Source organism: Ranitomeya imitator, chromosome 1 (assembly GCF_032444005.1).
Source record: "Ranitomeya imitator isolate aRanImi1 chromosome 1, aRanImi1.pri, whole genome shotgun sequence".
Lineage (NCBI taxonomy): Eukaryota > Metazoa > Chordata > Amphibia > Anura > Dendrobatidae > Ranitomeya > Ranitomeya imitator.
The window spans coordinates 984,118,041-984,137,267 of record NC_091282.1 but is presented as its reverse complement, the minus strand read 5'-3'; positions in this window follow the sequence as shown (position 1 = coordinate 984,137,267).

Sequence of the window (19,227 nt, the reverse complement as noted above, 5' to 3'; positions counted from 1 at the left end):
ATGATTCATGATGAAAATCTCTTCCAGAGTGCTCTGGACCTTGCTTGTCCGAAGGTTCATCTACCAACAAGACAATGACCCTAAGCACACAGCTAAAATAACAAAGGAGTGGCTTCAGAACAACTCTGTGACCATTCTTGAATGGCCCAGCCACTGCCCTGGCCTAAACCCAATTGAATATCTCTGGAGAGATCTGAAAATGGCTGTCCACCAACTTTCATCATCCAACCTGACGGAACTGGAGAGGATCTGCAATAAAGAATGGCAGAGGATACCCAAATCCAGGTGTGAAAAGCTTGTTGCATAATTCCCAAGAAGACTCGTGGCTGTACTAGCTCAAAAGGGTGCTTCTATTCAATACTGAGCAAAGGGTCTGAATACTTATGACCATGTGATATTTAAGATTCTCTTTAATAAATTTGAAAAAATTCTACATTTGTTTTTTTTTTCGGTCAAGATGGGGTGCAGAGTGTACATTAATGAGAAAACAAATGAACTTTTTTGAATTTACCAAATAGCTGCAATGAAACAAAGAGTGAAAAATTTAAAGGGGTCTGAATACTTCCCTTTCCCACTGTATTTGCAGCAGTCTCCTTGTCTAACAGCACACTAGCAACAATTAGTGAACAAATGGATAGCATGAAGCAGGACATTCACTGTATTAACCCCTTAACCCCCAAGGGTGGTTTGCATGTTAATGACCGGGCCAATTTTTACAATTCTGACCACTGTCACTTTATGAGGTTGTAACTCTGGAACGCTTCAACGGATCCTGATTATTCTGACATAGTTTTATCATTATATATTGTACTTCATGATAGTGCTAAAATTTCTTTGATATTACCTGCGTTTATTTGTGAAAAAAAAGGAAATTTGGCATAAATTCAGAAAATTTCGCAATTTTTCAACTTTGAATTTTTATGCACTTAAATCACAGAGATGTCACACAAAATACTTAATAATAATCTTTATTTTTATAAAGCGCTAACATATTCCGCAGCGCTTTAGTTTGCACACATTATCATCGCTGTCCCTGTTGGGGCTCACAATCTAAATTCCCTATCAGTATGTCTATGGAATGTGGGAGGAAACCAACGCAAACACAGAGAGAACCATACAAACTCTTTGCAGATGTTGTCCTAAGTGGGGCTTGAACCCAGGACTCCAGCACTGCAAGGCTGCTGTGCTATCCACTGCGCCACTGTGCTGCCCTTAATAAGTAACATTTCCCACATGTCTACTTTATATCAGCACAATTTTGGAATTTTATAAGGGTTAAAATTTGACCAGCAATTTCTCATTTTTACAACACCATTTTTTCTTAGGGACCACATCACTTTTGAAGTCACTTTGAGGGGTCTATATGATATAAAATACCCAAGTGTGACACCAGTCTAAAAACTGCACATCTCAAGGTGCTCAAAACCACATTCAAGAAGTTTATTAACCCTTCAGGTGTTTCACAGGAATTTTTGGAATGTTTAAAAAAAATGAACATTTAAACTTTTTTTCACAAAAAAATTACTTCAGCTCCAATTTGTTTTATTTTACCAAGGTTAACAGGAGAAATTGGACCACAAAAGTTGTACAATTTGTCCCGAGTACGCTGATACCCCATATGTGGGGGTAAACCACTGTTTGGGCGCATGGCAGAGCTCGGAAGGGAAGGAGCGCCATTTGACTTTTCAATGCAAAATTGACTGGAATTGAGATGGGACACCATGTCGCGTTTGGAGAGCCCCTGATGTGCCTAAACATTGAAACCCCCCACAAGTGACACCATTTTGGAAAGCAGACCCCATAAGGAACTCATCTAGATGTGTGGTGAGCACTTTGACCCACCAAGTGCTTCACAGAAGTTTATAATGTAGAGCCATAAAAATAAAAAATCATATTTAAAAAAAAAAAATGATTTTTGCCGCCAATTTTTTATTTTCCCAAGGGTAACAGAAGAAATTGGACCCCAAGAGTTGTTGTCCAATTTGTCCTGAGAACGCTGATACCTCATATGTGGGGGGGAAACCACCGTTTGGGCGCATGGCAGAGCTCAGAAGGTAAGGAGTGCCGTTTGGAATGCAGACTTAGATGGATTGGTCTGCAGGCATCATGTTGCATTTGCAGAGCCCCTGATGTACCTAAGCAGAACCCCCCAAGTGACCCCATATTGGAAACTAGACCCCCAAAGAAACTTATCTAGATGTGTTGTGAGAACTTTGAACCCCCAAGTGTTTCACTGCAGTTTATAACGCAGAGCCGTGAAAATAAAAAACTGTTTTTTCCACAAAAATTAATTTTTAGCCCCCAGTTTTGTCTTTTCCCAAAGGTAACAGGAGAAATTGAACCCCAAAAGCTGTCCAATTTGTCCTGAGTACGCTGATACCCCATATGTTGGGGTAAACCCCTGTTTGGGCACACGGGAGAGCTCGGAAGGGAAGGAGCACGGTTTTACTCTTTCAACGCAGAATTGGCTGGAATTGAGATCGGACACCATGTTGCGTTTGGAGAGCCCCTGATGTGCCTAAACAGTGGAAACCCCCCAATTCTAACTGAAACCCTAACCTAAACACACCCCTAACCCCAACCACACCTCTAACCCGAACATGCCCCTAGCCCTAATCCCAACCACAACCCTAATATCAGCCACACCCATAACCCCAGCACACCCCTAACTCCAACACACCCCTAACCCTAATCCCAACCATAACCCTAACCACACCCCTAACCCTAATCCCAAACCTAATTCCAGCCCTAACTTTAGCCCCAACTTTAACCCTAACTTTAGCCCCAACTCTAACCCTAACTTTAGCCCCAACTCTATCCCTAACTTTAGCCCCAACCCTAACTGTAGCCCCAACCCTAACTGTAGCCCCAACCCTAATTGTAGCCCCAACCCTAACTTTAGCCCCAACCCTAATGGGAAAATGGAAATAAATACATTTTTTTAAATTTTATTTTTCCCTATCTAAGGGGGTGATGAAGTGAGGTTTGATTTACTTTTATAGGGGTTTTTTAGCGGATTTTTATGATTGGCAGCTGTCACACACTGAAAGACGCTTTTTATTGCAAAAACATTTTTGCGCCTCCACATTTTGAGAGCTATAATTTTTCCATATTTTGGTACACAGAGTCATGTGAGGTCTTGTTTTTTGAGGGACGAGTTGACATGTTTATTGGTACCATTTTCGGGCACGTGACAATTTTTGATCACTTTTTATTCCGATTTTTGTGAAGCAGAATGACCAAAAACAAGCTAATCATGAATTTCTTTTTTTTTTGGGGGGGGAAGACGTTTATACTGTTCCACATTTGGCAAAATTGATAAAGCAGTATTATTGTTCGGGTCAGTACGATTACAGCGATACCTCATTTATGTCTTTTTTTATGTTTTGGCGCTTTTATATGATAAAAACTATTTAATATAAAAAAATAATTATTTTTGCATCGCTTTATTCCGAGGACTATAACTTTTTTATTTTTTCGCTGATGATGATGTATGGCATCTCTGTTATGGCTGGCAATCAGGCAACACAGCGTGCAGTAATCAGCGCACATACAGAGATCTGGCAATAACCCAAAACAATAGGACGAGCTCTGAGACGTGGAATCTCTGTAGACTGCAGTACCTGATCTATCCTCACACAACTGGAAGCAGCAGTGGATTGCGCCTATCCACTACCTATGCAACTCGGCACTGCCTGAGGAGCTGACTAGCCTGAAGATAGAAATACAAGCCTGACTTACCTCAGAGAAATACCCCAAAGGAATAGGCAGCCCCCACATATAATGACTGTTAGCAAGATGAAAAGACAAACGTAGGAATGAAATAGATTCAGCAAAGTGAGGCCCGATATTCTAGACAGAGCGAGGATAGCAAAGAGAACTATGCAGTCTACAAAAAACCCTAAAACGAAAACCACGCAAAGGGGCAAAAAGACCCACCGTGCCGAACTAACAGCACGGCGGTGCACCCCTTTGCTTCTCAGAGCTTCCAGCAAAAGATAATAACAAGCTGGACAGAAAAAACAGAAAACAAACTAGAAGCACTTATCTAGCAGAGCAGCAGGCCCAAGGAAAGATGCAGTAGCTCAAATCCAACACTGGAACATTGACAAGGAGCAAGGAAGACAGACTCAGGTGGAGCTAAATAGCAAGGCAGCCAACGAGCTCACCAAAACACCTGAGGGAGGAAGCCCAGAGACTGCAATACCACTTGTGACCACAGAAGTGAACTCAGCCACAGAATTCACAACAGTACCCCCCCCTTGAGGAGGGGTCACCGAACCCTCACCAGAACCCCCAGGCCGACCAGGATGAGCCACATGAAAGGCACGAACAAGATCTGGGGCATGGACATCAGAGGCAAAAACCCAGGAATTATCTTCCTGAGCATAACCCTTCCATTTGACCAGATACTGGAGTTTCCGTCTAGAGACACGAGAATCCAAAATCTTCTCCACAATATACTCCAATTCCCCCTCCACCAAAACAGGGGCAGGAGGCTCCACAGATGGAACCATAGGTGCCACGTATCTCCTCAACAACGACCTATGGAATACATTATGTATGGAAAAGGAGTCTGGGAGGGTCAGACGAAAAGACACCGGATTGAGAATCTCAGAAATCCTATACGGACCAATAAAACGAGGTTTAAATTTAGGAGAGGAAACCTTCATAGGTATATGACGAGAAGATAACCAAACCAGATCCCCAACACGAAGTCGGGGTCCCACACGGCGTCTGCGATTAGCGAAAAGCTGAGCCTTCTCCTGGGACAAGGTCAAATTGTCCACTACCTGAGTCCAGATCTGCTGCAACCTGTCCACCACATTATCCACACCAGGACAGTCCGAAGACTCAACCTGTCCTGAAGAGAAACGAGGATGGAACCCAGAATTGCAGAAAAATGGAGAGACCAAGGTGTTCGAGCTGGCCCGATTATTAAGGGCGAACTCAGCCAACGGCAAAAATGACACCCAATCATCCTGGTCAGCGGAAACAAAACATCTCAGATATGTTTCCAAGGTCTGATTGGTTCGTTTGGTCTGGCCATTAGTCTGAGGATGGAAGGCCGAGGAAAAAGATAGGTCAATGCCCATCCTACCACAAAAGGCTCGCCAGAACCTCGAGACAAACTGGGAACCTCTGTCAGAAACAATATTCTCAGGAATGCCATGTAAACGAACCACATGCTGGAAGAACAAAGGCACCAAATCAGAGGAGGAAGGCAATTTAACCAAGGGCACCAGATGGACCATTTTAGAAAAGCGATCACAGACCACCCAAATGACAGACATCTTTTGAGAAACGGGAAGGTCAGAAATGAAATCCATCGAAATATGTGTCCAAGGCCTCTTCGGGACCGGCAAGGGCAAAAGCAACCCACTGGCACGTGAACAGCAGGGCTTAGCCCTAGCACAAATTCCACAGGACTGCACAAAAGCACGCACATCCCGTGACAGAGATGGCCACCAGAAGGATCTAGCAACCAACTCCCTGGTACCAAAGATTCCTGGATGACCGGCCAGCACCGAACAATGAAGTTCAGAGATAACTTTACTAGTCCACCTATCAGGGACGAACAGTTTCTCGGCCGGACAACGATCAGGTTTATTAGCCTGAAATTTCTGCAACACTCTCCGCAAATCAGGGGAGATGGCAGACACAATGACTCCTTCCTTGAGGATACCCGCTGGCTCAGATAAACCCGGAGAGTCGGGCACAAAACTCCTAGACAGAGCATCCGCCTTCACATTTTTAGAGCCCGGAAGGTATGAAATCACAAAATCAAAACGAGCAAAAAACAACGACCAACGGGCCTGTCTAGGATTCAAGCGCTTGGCAGACTCAAGATAAGTAAGGTTCTTATGATCAGTCAAAACCACCATGCGATGCTTAGCACCCTCAAGCCAATGACGCCACTCCTCGAATGCCCACTTCATGGCCAGCAACTCTCGGTTGCCCACATCATAATTACGCTCAGCAGCAGAAAATTTCCTGGAAAAGAAAGCACATGGTTTGAACACTGAGCAACCAGAACCTCTCTGTGACAAAACCGCCCCTGCACCAATCTCAGAAGCATCAACCTCGACCTGGAACGGAAGAGAAACATCAGGTTGACACAACACAGGGGCACAGCAAAAACGACGCTTCAACTCCTGAAAAGCTTCCACGGCAGCAGAAGACCAATTAACCAAATCAGCACCCTTCTTGGTCAAATCGGTCAATGGTCTGGCAATGCTAGAAAAATTACAGATGAAGCGACGATAAAAATTAGCAAAGCCCAGGAATTTCTGCAAACTTTTTAGAGATGTCGGCTGAGTCCAATCCTGGATGGCCTGAACCTTAACCGGATCCATCTCGATAGTAGAAGGGGAAAAGATGAACCCCAAAAATGAAACTTTCTGCACACCGAAGAGACACTTTGATCCCTTCACGAACAAGGAATTAGCACGCAGTACCTGGAAAACCATTCTGACTTGCTTCACATGAGACTCCCAATCATCTGAGAAGATCAAAATGTCATCCAAGTAAACAATCAAGAATTTATCCAGATACTCACGGAAAATGTCATGCATAAAAGACTGAAAAACAGATGGAGCATTGGCAAGTCCGAACGGCATCACCAGATACTCAAAATGACCCTCGGGCGTATTAAATGCCGTTTTCCATTCATCTCCCTGCCTGATTCTCACCAGATTATACGCACCACGAAGATCAATCTTAGTAAACCAACTAGCCCCCTTAATCCGAGCAAACAAGTCAGAAATCAATGGCAAGGGATACTGAAACTTAACAGTGATCTTATTAAGAAGGCGGTAATCAATACACGGTCTTAGCGAACCATCCTTCTTGGCTACAAAAAAGAACCCTGCTCCCAATGGTGACGACGATGGGCGAATATGTCCCTTCTCCAGGGACTCCTTCACATAACTGCGCATAGCGGTGTGTTCAGGTACGGACAAATTAAATAAACGACCCTTAGGGAATTTACTACCAGGAATCAAATCGATAGCACAATCACAATTCCTATGCGGAGGAAGGGCATCAGACTTGGACTCTTCAAATACATCCTGAAAGTCCGACAAGAACTCTGGAATGTCAGAAGGAATGGATGACGAAATAGACAAAAATGGAACATCACCATGTACTCCCTGACAACCCCAGCTGGTTACCGACATAGAGTTCCAATCCAATACTGGATTATGGGTTTGTAGCCATGGCAACCCCAACACGACCACATCATGCAAATTATGCAGTACCAAAAAGCGAATAACTTCCTGATGTGCAGGAGCCATGCACATGGTCAGCTGGGCCCAGTACTGAGGCTTATTCTTGGCCAGAGGTGTAGCATCAATTCCTCTCAACGGAATAGGACACCGCAAAGGCTCCAAGAAAAATCCACAACGTTTAGCATAATCCAAATCCATCAGATTCAGGGCAGCGCCTGAATCCACAAACGCCATGACAGAATATGATGACAAAGAGCACATTAAGGTAATGGACAAAAGGAATTTGGACTGTACAGTACCAATAACGGCAGAGCTATCGAACCGCCTAGTGCGTTTAGGACAATTAGAAATAGCATGAGTAGAATCACCACAATAGAAACACAGTCTGTTCAGACGTCTGTGTTCGTGCCGTTCTACTTTAGTCATAGTCCTGTCGCACTGCATAGGCTCAGGTTTACTCTCAGACAATACCGCCAGATGGTGCACAGATTTACGCTCGCGCAAGCGACGACCGATCTGAATGGCCAAGGACATAGACTCATTCAAACCAGCAGGCATAGGAAATCCCACCATTACATCCTTAAGAGCTTCAGAGAGACCCTTTCTGAACAAAGCCGCTAGTGCAGATTCATTCCACAGAGTGAGTACTGACCATTTTCTAAATTTCTGACAATATACTTCTACATCATCCTGACCCTGGCATAAAGCCAGCAGATTTTTCTCAGCTTGATCCACTGAATTAGGCTCATCGTAAAGCAATCCCAGCGCCTGGAAAAATGCATCAACATTACTCAATGCAGAATCTCCTGGTGCAAGAGAAAACGCCCAGTCCTGTGGGTCGCCGCGCAAAAAAGAAATAATAATCAAAACCTGTTGAATAGGATTACCAGAAGAATGAGGTTTCAAGGCCAAAAATAGCTTACAATTATTTCTGAAGCTCAGGAACTTAGTTCTGTCACCAAAAAACAAATCAGGAATCGGAATTCTTGGTTCTAGCATCGATTTCTGATCAATAGTATCTTGAATCTTTTGTACATTTACAACGAGATTATCCATTGAGGAGCACAGAGCCTGAATATCCATGTCCACAGCTGTGTCCTGAAGCACTCTAATGTCTAGGGGAAAAAAAAGACTGAAGACAGAGCTAAGAAAAAAAAATGATGTCAGGATTTCTTTTTTCCCTCTATTGGAAATCATTGAATGGCTCCTTGTACTGTTATGGCTGGCAATCAGGCAACACAGCGTGCAGTAATCAGCGCACATACAGAGATCTGGCAATAACCCAAAACAATAGGACGAGCTCTGAGACGTGGAATCTCTGTAGACTGCAGTACCTGATCTATCCTCACACAACTGGAAGCAGCAGTGGATTGCGCCTATCCACTACCTATGCAACTCGGCACTGCCTGAGGAGCTGACTAGCCTGAAGATAGAAATACAAGCCTGACTTACCTCAGAGAAATACCCCAAAGGAATAGGCAGCCCCCACATATAATGACTGTTAGCAAGATGAAAAGACAAACGTAGGAATGAAATAGATTCAGCAAAGTGAGGCCCGATATTCTAGACAGAGCGAGGATAGCAAAGAGAACTATGCAGTCTACAAAAAACCCTAAAACGAAAACCACGCAAAGGGGCAAAAAGACCCACCGTGCCGAACTAACAGCACGGCGGTGCACCCCTTTGCTTCTCAGAGCTTCCAGCAAAAGATAATAACAAGCTGGACAGAAAAAACAGAAAACAAACTAGAAGCACTTATCTAGCAGAGCAGCAGGCCCAAGGAAAGATGCAGTAGCTCAAATCCAACACTGGAACATTGACAAGGAGCAAGGAAGACAGACTCAGGTGGAGCTAAATAGCAAGGCAGCCAACGAGCTCACCAAAACACCTGAGGGAGGAAGCCCAGAGACTGCAATACCACTTGTGACCACAGAAGTGAACTCAGCCACAGAATTCACAACACATCTCATTTTTTGCATGACAAGATGACATTTTCAGCGGTACCATGGTTATTTATATCTGTCTTCTTGATCGCATGTTATTCCACTTTTTGTTTAGCGGTATGAACATAAAGCGTATTTTGCCTCGTTTTTTTACGGTGTTCACTGAAGGGGTTAACTAGTAGGACAGTTTTATAGGTCGGATCGTTACGGACGTGGCGATACTAATTATGTGTACTTTTATTGTTTTTTTTATTTAGATAAAAAAAATGTATTTATTGGAACAATATTTTTTTTTCTTTATTTAGGATTTTTTTTTTACACATGTAAATATTTTTTTTTTACTTTGTAACATTGCCCCAGGGGGGAACATCATACTATAGTGTCAGATCGCTGATCTGACACTTTGCAATGCACTGTGTCAGATCAGTGATCTGACAGGCACTGCAGGGAGGCTTCCCGGCACCTGCTTTGAGCAGGCGCTTGAAAACCACCTCACTGCAGGACCCGGAAGGAACCCTGTGGCCATTTTGGATCCGGGTCCTGCAGGGAGGAGGAGGTAGGAGACCATCTGAACAATGCGATCACATCGCGTTGTTCAGAGGGTCTCAGGGAAGCAAGCAGGGAGCCCCCTCCCTGCGCGATGCTTCCGTATGCCGCCGGAATGCTGCGATAACGTTTGATTGCAGTGTTCCAGGGGTTCATGTGCTGGGAGCAGTCCGTGACAGCTCCTAGCACATAGTGCTGGATGTCAGCTGTAATAATCAGCTGATACCCGGCGGCGATCGGACGCACTCCCCCTGAGAGCGCGGCCGATGGCCTATGACGTACTATCCCGTCCCTGGGAATTAAAAGTCCCAGGTCACCTCGACGGGACAGTACGTCATATGGGATAAAGGGGTTAAACAGGACCGCCACACAGTATACAGTAAATGAAAGAGTGGAGGAGCTGGAGGAGAGAGTTGTATGTATGGAGGATAAAATGCCTCAAATCATTAGAGATCTTAAGAAAACCGTGCAGAACATCTCCCTACTGTTCAATAAAACTGACGATTTAGAGAACAGGATGCGCAGAAATAATATAAGGTGGGGTTCCCCAAGAAAGTGGAAGGAAATGATCCTGTGGTATTTTTTTGAAAAGTGGCTATATACACATGTGGCCAAAATTGTTGGTACTCCTCCTTCAATGACAGAAAAACCCACAATGGTCACAGGAATAACTTGAATCTGGCACAAGTAATAAAATAAAAACCTATGAAAATGAACAAATGAAAGTCAGACATTGCATTTCAACCATGCTTCCACAGAATTAAAAATATAAATAAAACTCATGAAATAGGCCTGGACAGAAATGATGGTACCCTTAACTTAATATTTTGTTGTACAACCTTTTGAGGCAATCACTGCAATCAAGCGATTCCTGTAACTATCAATGAGAATTCGGCACCTCTCGACAGGTATTTTGGCCCACTTCTCAAGAGCAAACTGCTCCCCTTTTTGAAGAAACATCCATGTGAAACGCATATCAAGGGGCCAGGAGGGAGACACATGGACACTGCCAGCTACAATGGGTGAGCAGGAGTAACGGTGGTTCACGTATTTTGTATTTTTGATTTATCACCTGCTTTTACTGCACTTTTTATTTCATTCATTGTTACCATTGAATTTTCTTTACATGACTTACGATCCGACCTACCCCTGGTTACTTTTTTTTTTTACCATATTCTCTCCTCTGCTGCACCAGCATGTCTCCGCATTTTTCCCCTCTTTTGGTGCCATTATATATGGCACATAATATGTGTATGTAATTTTGCTTTAATAATTTTAAAAAAATTTTATTATCCTTTTCGTGGCTTGTGTACTCCACTTTTTTCTTGGTCTTTTATATTAACAGGAGTATTCCATCAGTTGATGTGAAGTTCGGCCTTGGTATCTTGTATTACTTATTTTGACTTTTGTTCTAACTTCTATCAGTATTTGCAGCTTTGTCATGCCTTCCAGACACAAATTAATACGAAGGTAGATATCACTATATCTTAGATTTAATCGCTATAGCATTTAATACGAAGGGCCTTATTTACTACATTTACAGGATATTATTACCCTTGTATCTATTGTATCTAGATAAGCATCCCTTGTTGGTCAGATCAAAGTGGGAAGAGGATCTTGACCCCATATCTGAAGAACAATGGAATGAAATACTAGAAACAACACATATACTATCTCTGAGTTCCAAATTTTCCGTATCCACAGGGTATATAAGACACCTAACATATTGTTTAAAATTGGGGCTCAGACTGAAGACTCCTGTTCAAAATGCGGTATGAATGGGGCCCATCTGATGCATATGCTATGGGAATGTCTTGATATAGGCCTCTACTGGGTGGGGGTAACCTCCCTAATTAAATGAGTATTTGGGATACACATACAACTCGATCATAGGGTGTGCATATTGGGCCTTTTGGGGGTGGGGTAGATTTAAGATCCCCTGTGACTACCGCCATTCTGAGAATACTGTTTCTGGACAGGAAATTGTTAACATTGTACTGGTTAGACCATAACCCCTCAACATTGGATGAATTGAAGGCTAAAATTAATACCATATGCCTGGAAAGAGGTACTTGCATTACAAGGAACTCAAAAAAGTTTATAAATATATGGGAACAGTGGCTGGTCACCCCTGGGGTGGCATCTGTGGACCTACTCAGAATAACTGTACTAGACCGTTTGGCTATTTTAAATATTGTACAGTATGTTGAGGACATATAGATACCAATTGTTTGCTGTTTATAAGTATGTTGTTAGTGAACATACAACCAATTTTTTGGTATAATCCCTGTATTTCTTTAAGTGTCACCAGTCTTTGGGAAATTCTTCATTTGGACCAAATTGATAACTCTGGCATGGACTACCTTGGCAGGTATAGGACAACATAATCTTTAAGAGTTAAACTTATTTAAGTTTATTGTGTTTCTACTATAATGTATGTAATAGTTTATAATATCAAATAATCAATAAAATGATCTGTTTTAAAAAATGGCACCAAAATTCATGGGTGGATGTTGGGGAGTGAAAACTGGTCATGTTTCTGGAAACATGCACCAGTAGATTAAGTGGGCTCTCATCACTACAGAAATGTCAAATATGGGCAGCACGGTGGCTCAGTTGTTAGCACTGCAGTCTTGCAGTGCTGGGGACCTGGGTTCAAATAACACCAAGGACAACATCTGCAAAGAATTTTTATGTTCTCCCCGTGTTTGCGTGGGTTTTCTCCCACATTCCAAAGACATACTGATAGGGAATTTAGATTGTGAGCCCCAATGGGCACAGTGATGATAATGTATGTAAAGCGCTGTGGAAATAATGGCTCTAAATAAGTAAAATAAATAAATAAATGCTACATGTAGTTTAAGTACACTGTGGTTCAGAAGGGAGGAGGCATTTGGATTTGAAAGTGCAGAATTCACTGGATTTATTTTGGGGGGGAGGAGCCATAGTGCTTCTCCAGAGCCTTTGTACCACCAGTAATGTGGAGGCCCCTTATATTTTCATATACATGATGGAACTGAGTGAGGATTTGCTTTTTTGTGGATTGAGTGGAAGCTTTTATTGGGAACATTTTACATAACATATGGGATCACATATCTGGCACTCTACACTAAGCACTTATATCGGGTTTCCATCTAAATCTCTGAATGACGTGATTCAGTGTGGCCTCTGTTAATTGTTGCCCTTTTCAGAGGTGCACAAAACTGTGGCACTTTTTTGCGCTACTAAAGAGACGGACACCAAGAGATCGTTTACCGGACTGCATCCACAGTGTCTCAATCTGTCTCATTACATCCGCCGGGGATTCCGACTGAATTATGTATTTCAGAGATTTATACGGAAACCTTGGTGTAAACGCTCAGCGCAGGACAAATGTGAGACAAGACTTCCTGCGATCTTTGGGAGGAAATAGGAACAAATCATCAGCAGGTGAAGAATTGGTTTACTTATTCTTTATGCCGTTCCTTGTCATTATATGACTATTATTTGGGTAGTTGTGAATGTTTGGCTGCTGTAACATACCAAGACACTTTTTTTTTTTTTGCCAAAACTGAATGGTCATATTTTGACAACAATTTTTCCATATTTCTGTCAACAGTTATGTGAGGGCTTGTTTTTTGTGGGAAGAGTTGACATTTCTATTGGTACCATTTTCGGGCAAATGGTGTATTTTGATCGCTTTCTATTCCGATTTTTGAGTGGCCGAATGAATAAAAACTAGCAACTCAGGATTTTTTTTTTGTCATTCAGCATATGGAAATATTGATAATGCAGCTTTATTCTTTGGGTCAGTACGATTACAGAGATACATATGATTTTAATACATTTAATATTTTGGCGCTTTTTCACAACAAAAACTATGTTATGAAAAAAAAATTGCATAATTTTATCCTGAGAGCTATATCTTTATTTTTAATTTGATGGAGCTGTATGGCGGCTTGTTTTCTGCAGGACAAGGTGATAATTGATATTATAATTGATACAAGTGTTATCAATAATTATAAATAATTCACTCATATCAGCCCTGTCATGGGGTATACGGAGTCTTTAAACCACGCCAATATTGGCATCTATGCAGAGCTATTGCACATGTCATAACGTGATCGCATAACAACCATTCCTGGCTTAGCCAGGTCAAAGCGCGATCGCGCATGTGCAGTAGAGCTTGTATGTGTGTAATTGTCATTTTTAACCAGGTCAAAACTCTATAACAAGCCTGCGCCCATATTTTAATGGTTATGCACACATGGTCAAAATTGTTGGTACCCCTCTTCTAATGAAAGAAAAACCAACAATGGTCACAGAAATAACTTGAATCTGACAAAAGTAATAATAAATAAAAAATCTATGAAAATGAACAACCATGCTTCCACAGAATTAAAAAAAATAAAATAAAACTCATGAAATAGGTCTGGACAGAAATGATGGTACCCTTAACTTAATATTTTGTTGCACAACCTTTTGAGGCAATCACAGCAATCAAACGATTCCTTTAACTGTGAACGAGACTTCTGTACCTCTCGACAGGTATTTTGGCCCACTCCTCAAGAGCAAACTGCTCCAGTCGTCTTGTGTTTGAAGGTTGCCTTTTCCAGACGGCATGCTTCAGCTCTTTCCAAAGATGCACAATAGGATTTAGGTCAGGGCTCACAGAAGGCCAGTTCAGAATAATCCAATGTTTTCCTCTTAGCCATTCTTGGGTGTTTTTGGTCATTATCCCGTTGCAAGACCCATTAACTGAGACTGAGACCAAGCTTTGTAACACTGGGCAGCACATTTCTATTTAGAGTCCCTTGATAGCCTTGAAATTTCATTATACCCTGCAAAGATTCTAGACACCCTGTGCCAGATGCAGCAAAGCAGCCCCAGAACATAACAGAGCCTCCTCCATGTTTCACAATAGCGACAGTGTTCTTTTTTAGATATGCTTCATTTTTCCACCTGTGAACATAGAGCTGATGTGCCTTGCCAAAAAGTTCCATTTTTGTCTTATCTGTCCATAGGACATTCTCCCAGAAGCTTTGTGACTTGTCAACATGTAGTTTGGCAAATTCCAGTCTAGCTTTATGACTTTTTTTTCAACAATGGTGTCCTCCTTGGTCGTCTCCCATGAAGTCCACTTTGGTTTATACAACGATGGATGGTGTGATCTGACACTGATGTTCCTTGAGCTTGAAGTTCACCTTTAATCGGTTTAGAGGTTTTTGTGGGCTCTTTTGTTACCATTCGTATTATCTGTCTCTTTGATTTGTCATCAATTTTCCTCCTGTGGCCATGTCCAGGGAGGTTGGCTACAGTCCCATGGTTCTTACATTTCTGAATATGTGCAACTGTAGTCACAGGAACATCAATCTGCTTGGAAATGGTCTTATAACTTTTACCTTTAACATGTTTGGCAATAAATTTCTTTCTAATCTCCTGAGTAGTGTTGAGCGATACCTTCCGATATTCAAAGGTATCGGTATCGGCCGATATCCCAAAAATATCGGATATCGCCGATACCCGATACCAATGCAAGTCAATGGAACACAAATATCGGAAGGTATCCTGGATGGTTCCCAGGGTCTGAAGGAGAGGAAACTCTCCTCCAGGCCCTGGGATCCATATTCATGTAAAAAATAAAGAATAAAAATAAAAAATATGGATATACTCACCCCTCCGAACGACCCTGGCTGTCACCACTGCGAGCGTCTGCCTCCATTCCTAAGAATGCAGTGAGTGAAGGACCTTTGATGACGTCGCGGTCAGGTGATACAGCAAATATCGGCATGCTCAACACTACTCCTGAGACACCTTTCCTTCGCTTCCTCTGGTCCATGTTGAGTGTGATACACACCATGTCACCAAACAGCACAGTGAGTATCTGTAGCCCTATATACAGCCACACTCACCGATTCCAAGATTGTAGACACCTGTGAGGCTAGTTAGTGGACACACCTTGATTTAACATGTCCCTTTTGTCACATTATTTTCAGGGGTACCATCGTTTCTGTCCAGGCCTATTTCATGAGTTTTAATTTTTTTCAAATTCTGAGGAAGCATGGTTGAAAAGCAATATACGACTTTCATTTGTTCATTTTCATAGATTCAAGTTATTTCTGTGACCATTGTGGGTTTTTCGGTCATTAAACAAAGAGTACCAACAATTTTGACCACGTGTGTATGTAGGCGAATGCTATTTTTTTTTTACTGTGGCATAAGGACTGTGCCTAACTATATATATTTATTAAATTATGGTACCAGATAGAACATTTATTATCATGCTTTTATATTATAAGGGTTTTGAGAAAAGCAACATATCTATATACTTTATCAAGGCCCGGTGAGTAGCGTGGCCCTCGGCGTCCTCGCTCCCCTCTCTGGAGCTATTGTACCTATGAATGAATATTTTTATGAAAAAAAAAGTACACAAAGAACGACCCGACCTACAGTATGAAACAGTCTCACTAGTTAACCCCTTTAATGAACACCATAAAAATAAAAAACAATGCTTCATCATACCCACAAACAAAAAGTAGAGTAAAAAACGATCAAAAAGATGAATATGAATAAAAATGGTACAGCTGAATAAGTCATCTTGCCACGTGAAAAACAAGCCGCCATACAGTTCCATCAGCAGAAAAATAAAGTTATAGCTCTCAAAATAAAGTGATACGAAAATAATAAAAACTTTTATAAAAAATAATTATGTAAAAGCGCTAAATCATAAGAAACGATGTAATTGTGGTATCGCTGTAATAGTACTGACCCGAAGAATAAAGCTGCCTTATCAATTTTACCACAAGTGGAACGACGTTGAAAAAAAATGTCATGAATTGCTGGTTATTGTTCATTCTGCCTCCCAAAAATCGGAATAGAAAACGATCAAAAAATGTCATATATCTTAAAATGGTACCAATAAAGATGTCAACTCGTTTCTTGAAAAACAAGTTCACGCATGACTGTGGGCTGACATATGGAAAAAAATAGATCTCAAAATATGGTGATGCAAAAACTAGTTTTTGAAATAAAAGTCTTTTACTGTGTAACAGCAGCCAAACATAAAAACCCTATCTAAATACAGTTAGGGCCAGAAATATTTGGACAGTGACACAAGTTTTGTTATTTTAGCTGTTTACAAAAACATGTTCAGAAATACAATTATATATATAATATGGGCTGAAAGTGCACACTCCCAGCTGCAATATGATAGTTTCCACATCCAAATCGGAGAAAGGGTTTAGGAATCATAGCTCTGTAATGCATAGCGTCCTCTTTTTCAAGGGACCAAAAGTAATTGGACAATGGACTCTAAGGGCTGCAATTAACTCTGAAGGCGTCTCCCTCGTTAACCTGTAATCAATGAAGTAGTTAAAAGGTCAGGGGTGGATTCCAGGTGTGTGGTTTTGCATTTGGAAGCTGTTGCTGTGAGCAGACAACATGCGGTCAAAGGAACTCTCAATTGAGGTGAAGCAGAACATCCTGAGGCTGAAAAAAAAGAAAAAATCCATCAGAGAGATAGCAGACATGCTTGGAGTAGCAAAATCAACAGTTGGGTACATTCTGAGAAAAAAGGAATTGACTGGTGAGCTTGGGAACTCAAAAAGGCCTGGGCGTCCACGGATGACAACAGTGGTGGATGATCGCCGCATACTTAATTTGGTGAAGAAGAACCCGTTCACAACATCAACTGAAGTCCAGAACACTCTCAGTGAAGTAGGTGTATCTGTCTGTAAGTCAACAGTAAAGAGAAGACTCCATGACAGTAAATACAAAGGGTTCACATCTAGATCAGCCGCACAGCCAGCTCTTCCCTCTCCTAGTGTATCCTCACCCACCCCCTGCAGACTGTGAGCCCTCGCGGGCAGGGTCCTCCCTCCTTATGTACTCGTGTGCCTTGTTATCTGCTCATGTTTAATGTATTTGTCTATATTTGCCCCGTATTCACATGTAAAGCGCCATGGAATAAATGGCGCTATAAAAATGTATAATAATAATAAATAATAATAATAGATGCAAGCCATTCATCAATACCAAAAATAGACAGGCCAGAGTTAAATTTGCAGAAAAACACCTCAAGAAGCCAGCTCAGTTCTGGAAAAGTATTCTATGGACAGATGAGACAAAGATCACCCTGTACCAGAATGATGGGAAGAAAAAAGTTTGGAGAAGAAAGGGAACGGCACATGATCCAAGTCACACCACATCCTCTGTAAAACATGGTGGAGGCAACGTGATGGCATGGGCATGCATGGCTTTCAATGGCACTGGGTCACTTGTGTTTATTGATGACATAAGAGCAGACAAGAGTAGCCGGATGAATTCTGAAGTGTACCGGGATATACTTTCAGCCCAGATTCAGCCAAATGCTGCAAAGTTGATTGGACGGCGCTTCATAGTACAGATGGACAATGACCCCAAGCATACAGCCAAAGCTACCCAGGAGTTCATGAGTGCCAAAAAGTGGAACATTCTGCAATGGCCAAGTCAATCTCCAGATCTAAACCCAATTGAGCATGCATTTCACTTGCTCAAATCCAGACTTAAGACGGAAAGACCCACAAACAAGCAAGACCTGAAGGCAGCGGCTGTAAAGGCCTGGCAAAGCATTAAGAAGGAGGAAACCCAGCGTTTGGTGATGTCCATGGGTTCCAGACTTAAGGCAGTGATTGCCTCCAAAGGATTTGCAACAAAATATTGAAAATAAAAATATTTTGTTTGGGTTATGTTTATTTGTCCAATTACTTTTGACCTCCTAAAATGTGGAGTGTTTGTAAAGAAATGTGTACAATTCCTACATTTTCTATCAGATATTTTTGTTCAACCCTTCAAATTAAACGTTACAATCTGCACTTGAATTCTGTTGTAGAGGTTTCATTTCAAATCCAATGTGGTGGCATGCAGAGCCCAACTCGCGAAAATTGTGTCACTGTCCAAATATTTCTGGCCCTAGCTGTATGTTATCGCTGTATTTGCACTGACCCGAAGAATAGTCATCTAATCACTTATACTGCACGAGGAACAGCGAAAAAAAATATAAACCCAATTCTTCACGTGTTGTATTGTTCATTCTGCCTCCCAATGACCGCAGTACACTGGGGTTTCAGTGTAAATCTCTGAAATACGTGATTCAAATGGAACCCCCGGCAGAAGATTCCCTATAATGAGGCAGATGGAGGCACTGTGGATGCCATAGGACATGTAATCCGGTGGTGTCCATCTTTTTAGGATTTCAAAAAAAAAAAAAAGGGGGAAGGCCACAGTTTTGAGTATTTCTGAAAAGGACAACGCTGAGCCAGGGCTAGACTGAGCCCAGAGGAACTCTGCTTCCTCATTATAGTGAATGGATCCCTCCGGGGTTTCATCTGTCACATCACTCTGAGATTTAAATAGAAACCCCAAAATAACTGCTCAGTGTAGAGCGTCGGATAAATGTGATCCCTAATGTTGGGTAAAATGTTCCCAATAAAAGCTTCAAATCAATCCACAAAAAAAGCAAGTCCCCACTCAGGTCTGTCATCTGTTAACAG